Consider the following 12135-nt stretch of genomic DNA (forward strand, 5'->3'; position numbering starts at 1 on the left):
AGGTTAAGAGTAATAGCCTATCTAAACAGGGCGGACTATTGACGTGAGATATAAAATGGAGGACTAAGAAGATGTTTAAATTAATTAGTTAAATTACAAAATTGATAGGATTTTATTAATTACTTAGAATCTTAAGACAATCCAAACATGGAATATGATGCACAATATAAAGTTATTGATAATTTCAGAACCAACAGTCCTAAGAATGATAATCTCATCTAATCCAATCAGTCTAAAGAAACATAGTTTGAGTGGGTTGATGACAAAATAGCAACTATGGGTTTGCGGCTTGGCTAATTTGCTATGAGAGGCCTATGTTTGATTGGAAACAGCCTAATAATTGAAACTCACTGTTTTGTTGTAAGTTGTTGTTTTTAAATAGATTCTGTATTTCAGGCTTTAAATTATTGATTTATTGTTTTAAGAAAAGATTATTTTGCTTGTAATTTTTACTAGAAATTTTAAGTTGTCAATATGGTTTCTTTTGGCACTTTTCTTTTTTGTTGGAACAAATTGTCTTGAATTCTTCAATTCATGGTCTTCGAGTCTTCAAAACTTGGCGATGATCTTGTCTATATAGGACAGAAATTTGGTGCTGAGTTCCAAAAGCCAAGAGAACCAAGCTTGTTTTTCGAGAAATGCAAGGATTCAACTGAGTCTTTGTTGGTCATCTCAATCAGAGGGCAATCATCTAACTTTTGGGTGGGTTTGTTTGTCCTATTTAATGTGTTTTGTTTTGATTTTGCTTCTAACAGGGTATTGGTGTGGTGTGTTGCTTTCATTTTTTAGGAGTTTGTCTCCTATACTAGACTTAGGTAGTGTTTTTCTTTCGATCTCTCTATTCCTATGGTTCATTTGTGATTGCTTTGTATATGAAATGAAGTTCATGAATCACACCTATGATATTTAACAAGCATTCAAGCTTGGAACCAATTTGCATAGGATGGATAATTCCTTGATCATTTCGTAAACTCTATCCTCCTTTCACTCATTCTCTCGAAAAGGGCTTTTAGTTTATAATCTAATCTTTAATTTGTAGCAGTGTAAGCATGGTGCTGGTTTTCTAGTTTGTTGTGGGATTGCTCATGATTGATCATGTATAGGGTGCCAACATAATTGGGATGCTATGTTTTGGATAATGATGCAGTGTTTGTTCCCACTTTTTGTAAGTTTCTTGATCTACTTTTGATTAATAAAATCTTTTTCTTTTGGCTGATCAAAACAAAAAAAAAAATAAAATAAAATAAGGCTTTCAGTGTTAGAAAAGTCAAGGAGTTCTCCTAGTCTTTAGGAAGTTTGTTTACTGTTGTTCCTAGTTAGTTGCTGTACATGGCCTACTTTGGCTTAGTTTTAGGAGTAAGTTTAGTCTGTTATGCAGTCACTGCAGCTCCTAATTTCATGCTTTAGTAGTTCCTGTTTTCTTGCTACTATTAGTTTGTTTACTTGCCTATATAATGGCTGTTTGGTTTATCAATAAGTAGTGCAGATTAAATATACTCTTTCCCAGCTCTTATTGTGTGTAAAAGCCTTTCTCTTCTTCATTTTGTAACAGTGGTATCAGAGCCTCCGAGTGAAAAAGTGAGATAGAGAGTGATATAGCAGCAGTTCTATTTCTCTATCACCTGTTTTTTTCTTTTGCAGTAGCAGACAAGATCAATGGCTTCAGAAAATTTTGGTAGTACGATTATTACGCTTCAAAAATATTAATTATTGAACTTAAAAGAATGGCAAACTAGGAAATTCATGTTATTTTAATTCTTGGTTTTTGAAAATGGACTAATATTTTGGAACAATGAAAAATGAAATTAGAGACTAAAATTTTGGTATGGAGGAAGTATTATATATGTGAGCACTGGATTTGGTGTCTAAGTGTTTGATGGTTTCTCCTTCTGTCACGTGTTCCTTATTTTCTAATTAAAAAGATAATAACAAGATAAACAAGACCTAAACCTTGGACCTTGAATTTGTCAAATAAGACTCTTATCACTTGACTAGCACACAATATTTAATAAATACTTTATTTTATATTTACTTATTTGAATTGCACGCGTAATGCATGTGTCACCCGCTAGTACTATTATTAAGTAAAGGCTAGACTTAATATCCAAGCCTTCTCCTCATGACATGTGACAGATTTTCCTATTATAAAATAAAAAGTTATACAATGTCGTAAATGTGGTTTGAATCCAAAACTTTAGATTTTATTACGAAGCATCTTACTACTTAAGCAACTTACATATTATGATATTAATTAATTTATTTATTTATTTTTATTCTTACTTATTTTATTTACACATATATTGCGTGTGTTACCTGCTAGTTGTATTGGTATGAACAATAATCCATATAATATTCAGGGCTACAAGAAAGAATATCATCCTATGACCTATCAACTAAAAATAGGTAATGAATATTAATTAGTGATGGATATTCTATAAGATTTGTTGAATTTAGAGGGCATTTGATAAATATTTTTAATTTTCAGAAATAAAAAATTGGAAACTAACATGAAATGTTTGACCAACTATTTCCAAAACAATTTTTTAGGAATAATTTTTGAATTTAAAAAAAAATCACAGAAATAAAATGATATGAAAATGAGGGGGGGTTTTTTATAATGTCTATAAATAAAATAAAAAATTGGATAAATTACAATAAATTTCCTTAAGCCATGACTCATTTTGTTTTATTGAAATTCAAAACTCAACAGTTAATCTCCTCACAGTACTATTTTACTACAACCAACCCCTTTTGTTAAAAATTTACATAAAATCAAATCATATGTAAAACACATGACGCATTTATTAAATTTTAGGATAATAATATCATTATTTCATAATCTCATTTGCACTTTGTCACTAAGATAAGGAAGACAATGTGCAAATGGGATAACTAGATTGAAAAATCTAGAAATCCCCCAGATGTTGATTTGTGATTATGTAATAATTTTAAGCAGTAAACAACAATCCCAATCAAACAATCAAGACAAATCGACACAACGATTTTACGTGGAAAAACCACAATTGGACACCTCCAATTGTGATAAAAAAAATCATGGGCAACAGCCACAAAACAATCCACTAAGAAGATATAAAGGAATTACACAGGTATACTCTCAATTACCTAGCGAATCCAAGCCCAAATTGAACCAACCTCTATGTGTCTCTTCCAACCCCGTCTTCACCTCGGAATTGTCTTGACGATGAGCCACTCCGGAATCCACCAAAGCTTCAGGCTCGAATTCTTCAGAATCCACCAAAGAACAACTCTCTCTTTTGTGTAGAACAAACAAATAATCCTTTGATGTATACTCTTTAAACCATGAGTTGAATACTCAATCAAAAAAACATCAAAGAAAACTAGCAAAATATCCCCAGATATTTACCTTAGAACCCAAGAAGAAGATCTGGAGAAGTTATCTTGGATTTGGACTGAAACACGTATTTATAGAAAACTGTCCCGCGATCTCCGCTCGTGCGTCGGATTGGCCGCTCGAGCGGACCTACGCTCAAGGGCAGAAAGTTTCGCTCAAGCGGGAAAAAACAACATCCAGTATTTTTGCAGGCGAATAAACTTCTGGAAATCACCATTCTCCGCTCGAGTGGGGGAATGGACGCTCGAGCGGGGAGGCAACTTTGAATGCATTTTTGCATTTTGCTTCGGGGGCGTTGCCCCTCGACCCCACCATGGCGCTACCCCGGACCAGCCAAGGAGCGCTGCCCCCTCGACCCCTGCGAGCTGACCGGGCAGCTCGAACCCCGTCATAATCAGCGAAGTGGCAATCTTGAAAGAATTAACATCACAAAACTGCTCTACAAAGCACGATTTGGGTTGGATTCGCATCTAACAACTCATATCCTCACTGAAATAAAAATGCGAATAAAATTACAACACAAAGGAGTTTTGTCAAACGGGATTGCCAGAATAAAACCTAACAATCTCCCCCTTTGGCAATGCCGTGACAAAACACACCTAACAAATAAAATCCTAATCACCCCAACCCATTACAATCAACAAAAACAAACTTCTTTCTCAAGGTCATGATCTGCAAAACAGCTATTAGTGCCACAATCTCCAAAACAACTATTAGTCCCACAAGAGTATATGAAAAAGCAATAAACATATGGCTAGATTGTCTTGAAGCATTTGAAGCATGAGATGGAAAACATGAATAGATGCGACTTGGAGATTTTAAGAACATGTAGCATGGATAGATGGATAGATGAAAACTAAGACATATGCACCCAACTCATGACATGAATACATGAAATCCTAAGACACATGAAAAACAATCTTCTCCCCCCTTTTGTCACGAATTGACAAATGAAGCTCAAAAAACAAAAGCAAGATCATAAATCACACAAGCAATGATATGATAATGTAAATATCAGGAGCATGCAAGAAAGAAATAATAAGCAAACAGTGCATAGCAACATGCAAAACATCTATAGCCAATCTCCCTTACTAAACAAATCAAAGTGTTCATGCTAACATACTCTTGTAATGATAAGCCAAACTTCCCCTTACTAAAAACAAAGAACAAGAAGAAAAACAACAAAAAATAATATGGTGGAGCAAGCAAGGAATTTCAAATTTGGACCTTGAAACACACAAGATTATTCAAGAAGCACAATTACTTGAAAACACAATGTACACAACCTCTAGAAGATTCCTCACAAAAGAAAGTGATGCATTATGTGAAAAGCATAGATCCCATGAAAAAAGTGTGTGTGTGATTCTTGGAGTTCGACAAACACTAGATTCAAATCCTAGTAGTGATATGAAAGCTGGACCTTTGACAAGAGAATCTGAGCACAACTAAGGAAAGTCAAACCACAAGAAATCAAGGGGCATTTGGTGAGTAAAGGCGGAGGCTCCCCCTCAATCAATGAATCTTTTCCTCTTTTTTTTTTTCTTTCTTTTGCACATTTTTTCTTTCTTTTGCATATTTTTTCTTCTTCTCTTTCTTTTTCTTTTTCTTTTTCTTTTGCACACTTATTGGCGGCTGACACGCTCAAGAGTATGGAAATCGAACCAGAGAAGCATGGATATAATAAGAACGGCCTGGTTGGTGACTCTGAGGTAGCCTTTTCCTCATGGCTGGACTACAAAGAATAGAGGGGAAAGCCGTGGAGATGCAAAAAGATGGAAGGTGGTTAAGAGACTCAACATCACCCAAGATATGCTAGTTGTCACGCCCTCAAAATAAACCCATTATATATATATATATATATATATATATCATTGACATGCAATATTAAGAGAAAACAATTCATTATCCCATTCATCAGAGTATTATTAAATAAAAACATTACATGTAATACCAAATTAAATGCCCTACGGGCTTACATTTTTCCAAGCCAACACTTGGACACAAAATATGAGTTCTAACTCTAATACAAATAAAGCCCTAGGCTTGATTATATATCAAATAAAAACAAATAACTAAAGATGGTCTTCAGAATCCAAAAGCTAAATCCTTCCAAGCTAAGTCCTTGGAGGTAGCTTATCACCTGAACCTGAAAATGATGTTCCCATAAAGGGTGAGCCACAGCCCAGTAGAAAAATACTAAACCAAATATAAGCATTGAATAAAGCATTAACATTCAATAGATGGTTAACCAAGATAATCAATTACATCATTTTACAGTCTCATGACAATATTGTCTAAGACACGTTTTACTTTCCAACTTTATCAATATGACTCAGAACCTGGCCAAACTTACAACAGTGAACTATATATATTATATTCACATTCTTCCAATGTCAACAAACAGATGAGACTCAGGCTCAAATCAAACACTTCATACTTCTAGTTTGATACACATTTTAGTGCTGTATCAAATAAAACACTTCAATATAAATAAGCACACATAAAAGTGATGCTAATGGAGTCCATCCCCTATCTCCTCCCAAACAAAAATCTGGTTTAGAGGTCCATCCCCTATCTTCCCCTAAACCGTGGAGTACATCCCCTATCTCCTCCCACACAAAACAATATATGCAAATGCAATGCTCAATCAATACACGTATTTTCTGTATTAATGCAATAGTCAAAAGTAATGACTTAACAAATGTGATTAGTTTCAGTTATTCCTAATCCACATGCAATGTCTACAACAAACACGACTATCCTCCACCGATAGCCCAAAACAGTTATTTCTAGACTGGAAATAAATATATCAACAATTCAATAGGCGAGTGATTTTAATTATCCAACTACACCATTTAATCAATGAATTCCTCAATTTCATGCATTTAACCAATTTCCCCAATTTCCTTAAATTAATTATACAAATTAATTTATTAATACAACTAGGGTTTTTCCCAAAATTTACCAAAGTACTCCCAACATATCAAAATACCAAAACTTAGGACAAAACTTATAGGATGGAGTAGGAAATCCCTACCTTGAAGCGAAGAATTCGAATGGAGAAGATGACGAAAACCAAAGTGCTCCAAACCCAGGATTGTTCAGATTAAACGGAAGCCCTCGACCCACTCTATCTTTTTAACAAAGGACTTAGGGTAGAAATACACTCTAAGTAGATCAAACCTAAGAGAGAAGGTGTGTAGGGAGAGGGAGAAGACGGTTCTAGGGTTTTAAAATAAAAAAGGAGATGAAAAATGATCCAGAAAGTCGGATCTCGGATTTTTATACCAGTCGCCCCGCTCGAGCGTGGAAACCCCCGCTCGAGCGCCACTCACAGACTCCCGCTCGAGCGGCGAATGCACACTCCCAGAAGTTTTTGCAGACAGGTCCCCGCTCGAGCTCCCAAATCCCCGCTCGAGCGTCACTCACGACTTCCCGCTCGAGCGTTCAATCCCCCGCTCGAGCGGCCAACACTACACAGGACATACTGGATGGGTGTATTCCCCGCTCGAGTGTCCAAACCCCCGCTCTAGCGGACAAGCCAAAATCTGGGCAACTAGACTTGGTTCCTAAGCTCAACCAACCTGCTCCAAATCTTCCCAACACAACCCAAGACTCAAAATAAGAAAATAATGAATGACAACAACAATTATACAAATGACGGAATCTACGGAACCTAAGTCCGGATACAATAATCCAATGGGAAAAGACCGGGGTCACTATACTAGTATAGGTCAATTCCTCTAGAAAAGCAAAAGATACAATGCCAGAAGTCCATAGAAAAAAATAATCACTAAGGCGGAAGACTCCGATATTTGCTAATCCAAGAGTGTGTACAGAATGAGACATACTAATCAAATAACACACACTCCAAAATGAGTAAAGATCACAGAAAGCACACACATATTAACATGTAATGGTTATTCTCATCAATTCCAATATGCACCAAGGACCACTCAAAAATGTCAAGCTTGCAAAACCATACTAAGAAAATTTTTTTGGGATTTTTTTTTTTTTTTTTTTTAAACAAAGCAAGTCAGAAAACGAACATGCACACATTAAATGACTAAAAAAAAAAAAAAACACACAGAAACCTAAAAACTAAAAAAGTCAAGTTTTCGCACCCAAACCGCTTTAGTATGAACAAAGTTGTAAGAATTGCGGTTCTTGGGTGGTGTCTTGACGTTGTGGTTCCTTTCCCCTGCAATAGGAACCCGTCTCGACTTGGTTTCCAACTTCCTATTTTTAGGTCTAGGCAAATACACTTTCCCATGCAACTTATAACAATAAGGGCGAATATGACCATGCATACCACAATGATGACAAATAAAAACAGGGTGTACCTTCTTTTCTTTTACCTTACCAACTCTAGGAAGTTTGATAAGTCCATCCTTTCGTTGAACCTTGTGCAACACCCTGCCCTTGAGTTCTTGTATCATGAGATGTGGATGCACTCTGTTTTTGCTCTTTTTTACCACCAAAGCCAATGCCACTCTTGTTAGAACAAATTTGTTGAGAACCAATGATATTGTCTAAAGTCTTTGATCCTTTGTTCCAAAGACCAATGGTTGCTATAGCACACTTGAGCTCTTCCTTTTTTTTGATCATTAGTTCTTTCAAAGCAACTTGAGACATCTCGAGAGTTTCAATTTTTTCTTCATATGTTGCGTAGATTTGTTGTAGCTCATTCCTCTCTGTCTCACAAGTTAAGAGTTTTGCACAAAGAGCTTGTCGATCATTAGAAATCTTAAGGGCATCATTCCTAGCCTCAGAAATCTCTTTCTTTAATTTGACATTCTCACTTTCACATGTTTTGAGTTTCGTAGTGAGTTTGTCATTCAATTTGAATAAGTTAAGAGACTTCTTATACAACTTTTCATAAGCTTGCTCAAGCTCTTCATCATCACTCTCTGAGGATTCATCATCAGTGGCATTCTCAACCAACCTTTTCGGATACTCTGTTCATCCTTCAGTTTCGGAAGCCGCCATGAAAGCAAGGAATTGTTTATGTCCCTCTTCGCCTTGATTTTCGTTGTCACTTTCATCTTCATCAGATTCTGATTCATCATCCTGAGTGATGGTGAGGGCTTTCTTCTTCTTCAAACGAGTGGGGCATTCTGAAGCAAAGTAGCCAAATCCTTAGCATTCATAGTATTGGACTTTTTCAGAGTTCCCTTGTATCTTTCATTTCTCCTTCTTGGCTATAGAATTAATTTTGAGTTTCTCTTTGCCTTTAGATTTATGAGTATGAGTAAATTCCAAAACATTAGCATTCTTTTTCAAAAAAGATTTTTTTAAATTGTTTAACAAAAGCAGCCGTAATCTTGGAATCTATCTCACAATCCTTATCAGAATTCTCTTCAACTCTATGAGCACTACTATAAGCAATAGTATCTTTTTGTTTCTTTTTGAAATTCCTATGTGCCTCATAAGTTTGGAGATTTCCAACCAAGTGATCCAGCTTGAGGTTGTCAACATCTTGAGCCTCCTCAATAGCCGTAACTTTTGGTTCGAACCGATCGGGCAAGGATCTCAAAATTTTTCCCACAACTTTGGATTCTGGTATTTTTTCACGTAAATTGAAGCCAGAATTTACAATGTCACTCAACTTCGCATAAAATTTATCAAAAGTCTCACTATCTTTCATTGAAAGGTTTTTGAAATTAGACGTGAGCCTTTGAAGTTTTGAGCGTTTAACAGAAAGAGTGCCCTCGTGAATAGTTTGTAAGATATCCCAAGCCTCTTTTGCGACTTCACAATTGCAAATACGAATAAACTCTTCAGGTGTGACAGCGCAAAAGAGAGAATTGATAGCTTTACTATTCCAGCTACTATTTTGGTAATAAATTGTGTCCCACTTATCAATTGGTTTGGGGAAAGTTATTCCATCAACGATAATTGTTGGTTCGGTCCACCCATTCATGACAGATTGTCAAACTTTTTCATCTATTGATTTCAAAAACGATCTCATCCGAGCTTTCCAAAAAGAATAATTGGATCCGTCAAGTAGGGGTGGTCGAACCATAGAATTTCCCTCATGTATTGAATCCATTATCACAAATCAAACAAGATCTCGTTCTAAAAGATATATTTTTTTAAAAAAATAGAACGACCTGCTCTGATACCAATTGAAAAATCTAGAAATCCCCTAGATGTTGATTTGTGATTATGTAACAATTTTAAGCAGTAAACAACAATCCCAATCAAATAATCAAGACAAATCGACACAACGATTTTACGTGAAAAAATCACAATTGGACACCTCCAATTGTGATAAAAAAAACCACGGGCAATAGCCACAAAATAATTCACTAAGAAGATATAAAGGAATTACAGAGGTATACTCTCAATTACCTAGCGAATCCACGCCCGAATTGAACCAACCTCTATGTGTCTCTTCCAACCCCGTCTTCACCTCAGAATTGTCTTGACGATGAGCCACTCCGGAATCCACCAAAGCTTCAGGCTCGAATTTTTCAGAATCCACCGAAGAACAATTCTCTCTTTTGTGTAGAACAAATAAATAATCCTTTGATATATACTCTTTAAACCATGAGTTGAATACTCAATCAAAAAAACATCAAAGAAAACTAGCAAAATATCCCCAGATATTTACCCTAGAACCCAAGAAGAAGATCTGGAGAAGTTATCCTAGATTTGGACTGAAACACGCATTTATAGAAAACTATCCCGCGATCTCCGCTCGAGCGTCGGATTGGCCGCTCGAGCGCGGAAAGTTCCGCTTGAGCGGGAAAAAACAACATCCAGTATTTTTGCAGGCGAATAAACTTCTGGAAATCACCATTCTCCGCTTGAGCGGGGGAATGGACGCTCGAGCGGGGAGGCAACTTTGAATGCATTTTTGCATTTTGCTTCGGGGGCGCTGTCCCTCGACCCCGCCGTGGCGCTGCCCCGGACCCGCCAAGGGGCGCCGCCCCCTCGACCCCCTCGAACTGACCGGGCAACTCGAACCCCGTCATAATCAGCGAAATGGCAACCTTGAAAGAATTAACATCACAAAACTGCTCTACAAAGCATGATTCGGGTTGGATTCGCATCTAACAACTCATATCCTCACTGAAATAAAAATGCGAATAAAATTACAATACAAAGGAGTTTTGTCAAACGGGATTGCCAAGAATAAAACCTAACATAGATAAAATATTATTGTCCTAAGAAAATCAATAAATATTTCATTTGCTTTATATATGACCTGATTCCATTTAAATTCTGACACTGAACCCTAACGAAAGGTATTATGTATAACAAACACTACTGCTCAGTAAATACACATTATCTGCAACACTCAATTCAACTTTATATCTTTAATAGAAAGAAGCCCCAAACTCAAGTCTAGTCTACATATATAAGACATGAGGTTTTGATAACAATGTTCTTCTTAGTCATGCACACCACATATGACTTTTTTACAACAATTGAATGATTAAGGTCCCTCTTTACAATTTCTCATTGATATTCCAAGTTGGTTACAGCTGATGTGAACCACAACTCGTCGGTGGTTTAAGAGTAGACAACTTAAATGCTGGTTTAGACTAAACTCTTGAGTAAAAGAGGACCACATGGATTATATTATGTGAATTTTATTAATTTATGTACTTATTGCACATGGCAAGATGATTAAAGGGTTGTACATCGCTATAAAAGCGGGTATAATAAAAAATATATAATATTTTAAAACTTTTTTAACGTGTGCCTTAAAAATACATATTAACAAGATCTTTATTGTATATATAAATAATAGAAGTTATTATCAAAACAATTTTACGTAATAAAAGTTAGCATTAATTACACCAAAACCACCTTAACTATTATTGAACATCACTTAATCTCCTCATTTATGAATTTGTATAAATTGACCTCCTCAACTATAAAAATATATCAGTTTTACTTCCTCTAGACCACTTTACAAAAGAGTGTATTTCTACAACTTTTTATAGTTGATGAGGGTGAAGTGAACTTGTAATAGAGTTGAAGAGGTATTGGGGTAACTAACCTATTTTATTGTCAAAATAATTGTCAAAAATTAAAATAGTAGTTGAAAATCTCCCAATAAATTAACAAAAAATGAATAAATCAGGGATTATCAAAAAGAATTTCACTTCATTAGTTATCTTAAGCTCTCCGTCAAATCATAAAGACAGTAAAACAACTTCTCTCATTAGATACAAAAGAGATCTCATCGTTACATTTATATTACACATATTTCATTCTCTTAGTTAAGAAAAGAAGAAGAAAAAAAAAAATTATCAAAATTATTTTGATTGTGAAAATTAGATAGCTTATTATGAATGCCCCAATTAGACCTTTCATCTTGGGTTTTAAATAGGCTTGAGTGGACTCTGTCTGTCATTGATGGCAATTTGGTTTAAAATTAAAGGTGAAATTGTCAGGCCATGTTAAGTGGTGTTTCATAAAATTAAAAATTGAAAATTGAAAAATTAAAGGATTTAGATAGTGAGGCTTATAAATTTTATCTCATTTTTTTGAAGAAAACTGAATTATATAATAGTGTTGATTAAAAACTATAAAAGAACTTCTCTTGTATTTATGTAATTAATTTTTGGGAAAATTATTAAAAAAAAAAATTCAAAGTTTGACTATTATAACAGAATAAACCCTAAGTTCTTAATTTTATCAATTTTAACCCTAATCTTTTGATTTGTTTTCAATCTAAATTATTTGCCTATTTTCGATAACTAAAATCGACGAAAAAATAATATTTTAATAATTAAACCTAATGT

This window comes from Camellia sinensis, chromosome 6 (assembly GCF_055761805.1).
Source record: "Camellia sinensis isolate YWXY chromosome 6, ASM5576180v1, whole genome shotgun sequence".
NCBI lineage: Eukaryota > Viridiplantae > Streptophyta > Magnoliopsida > Ericales > Theaceae > Camellia > Camellia sinensis.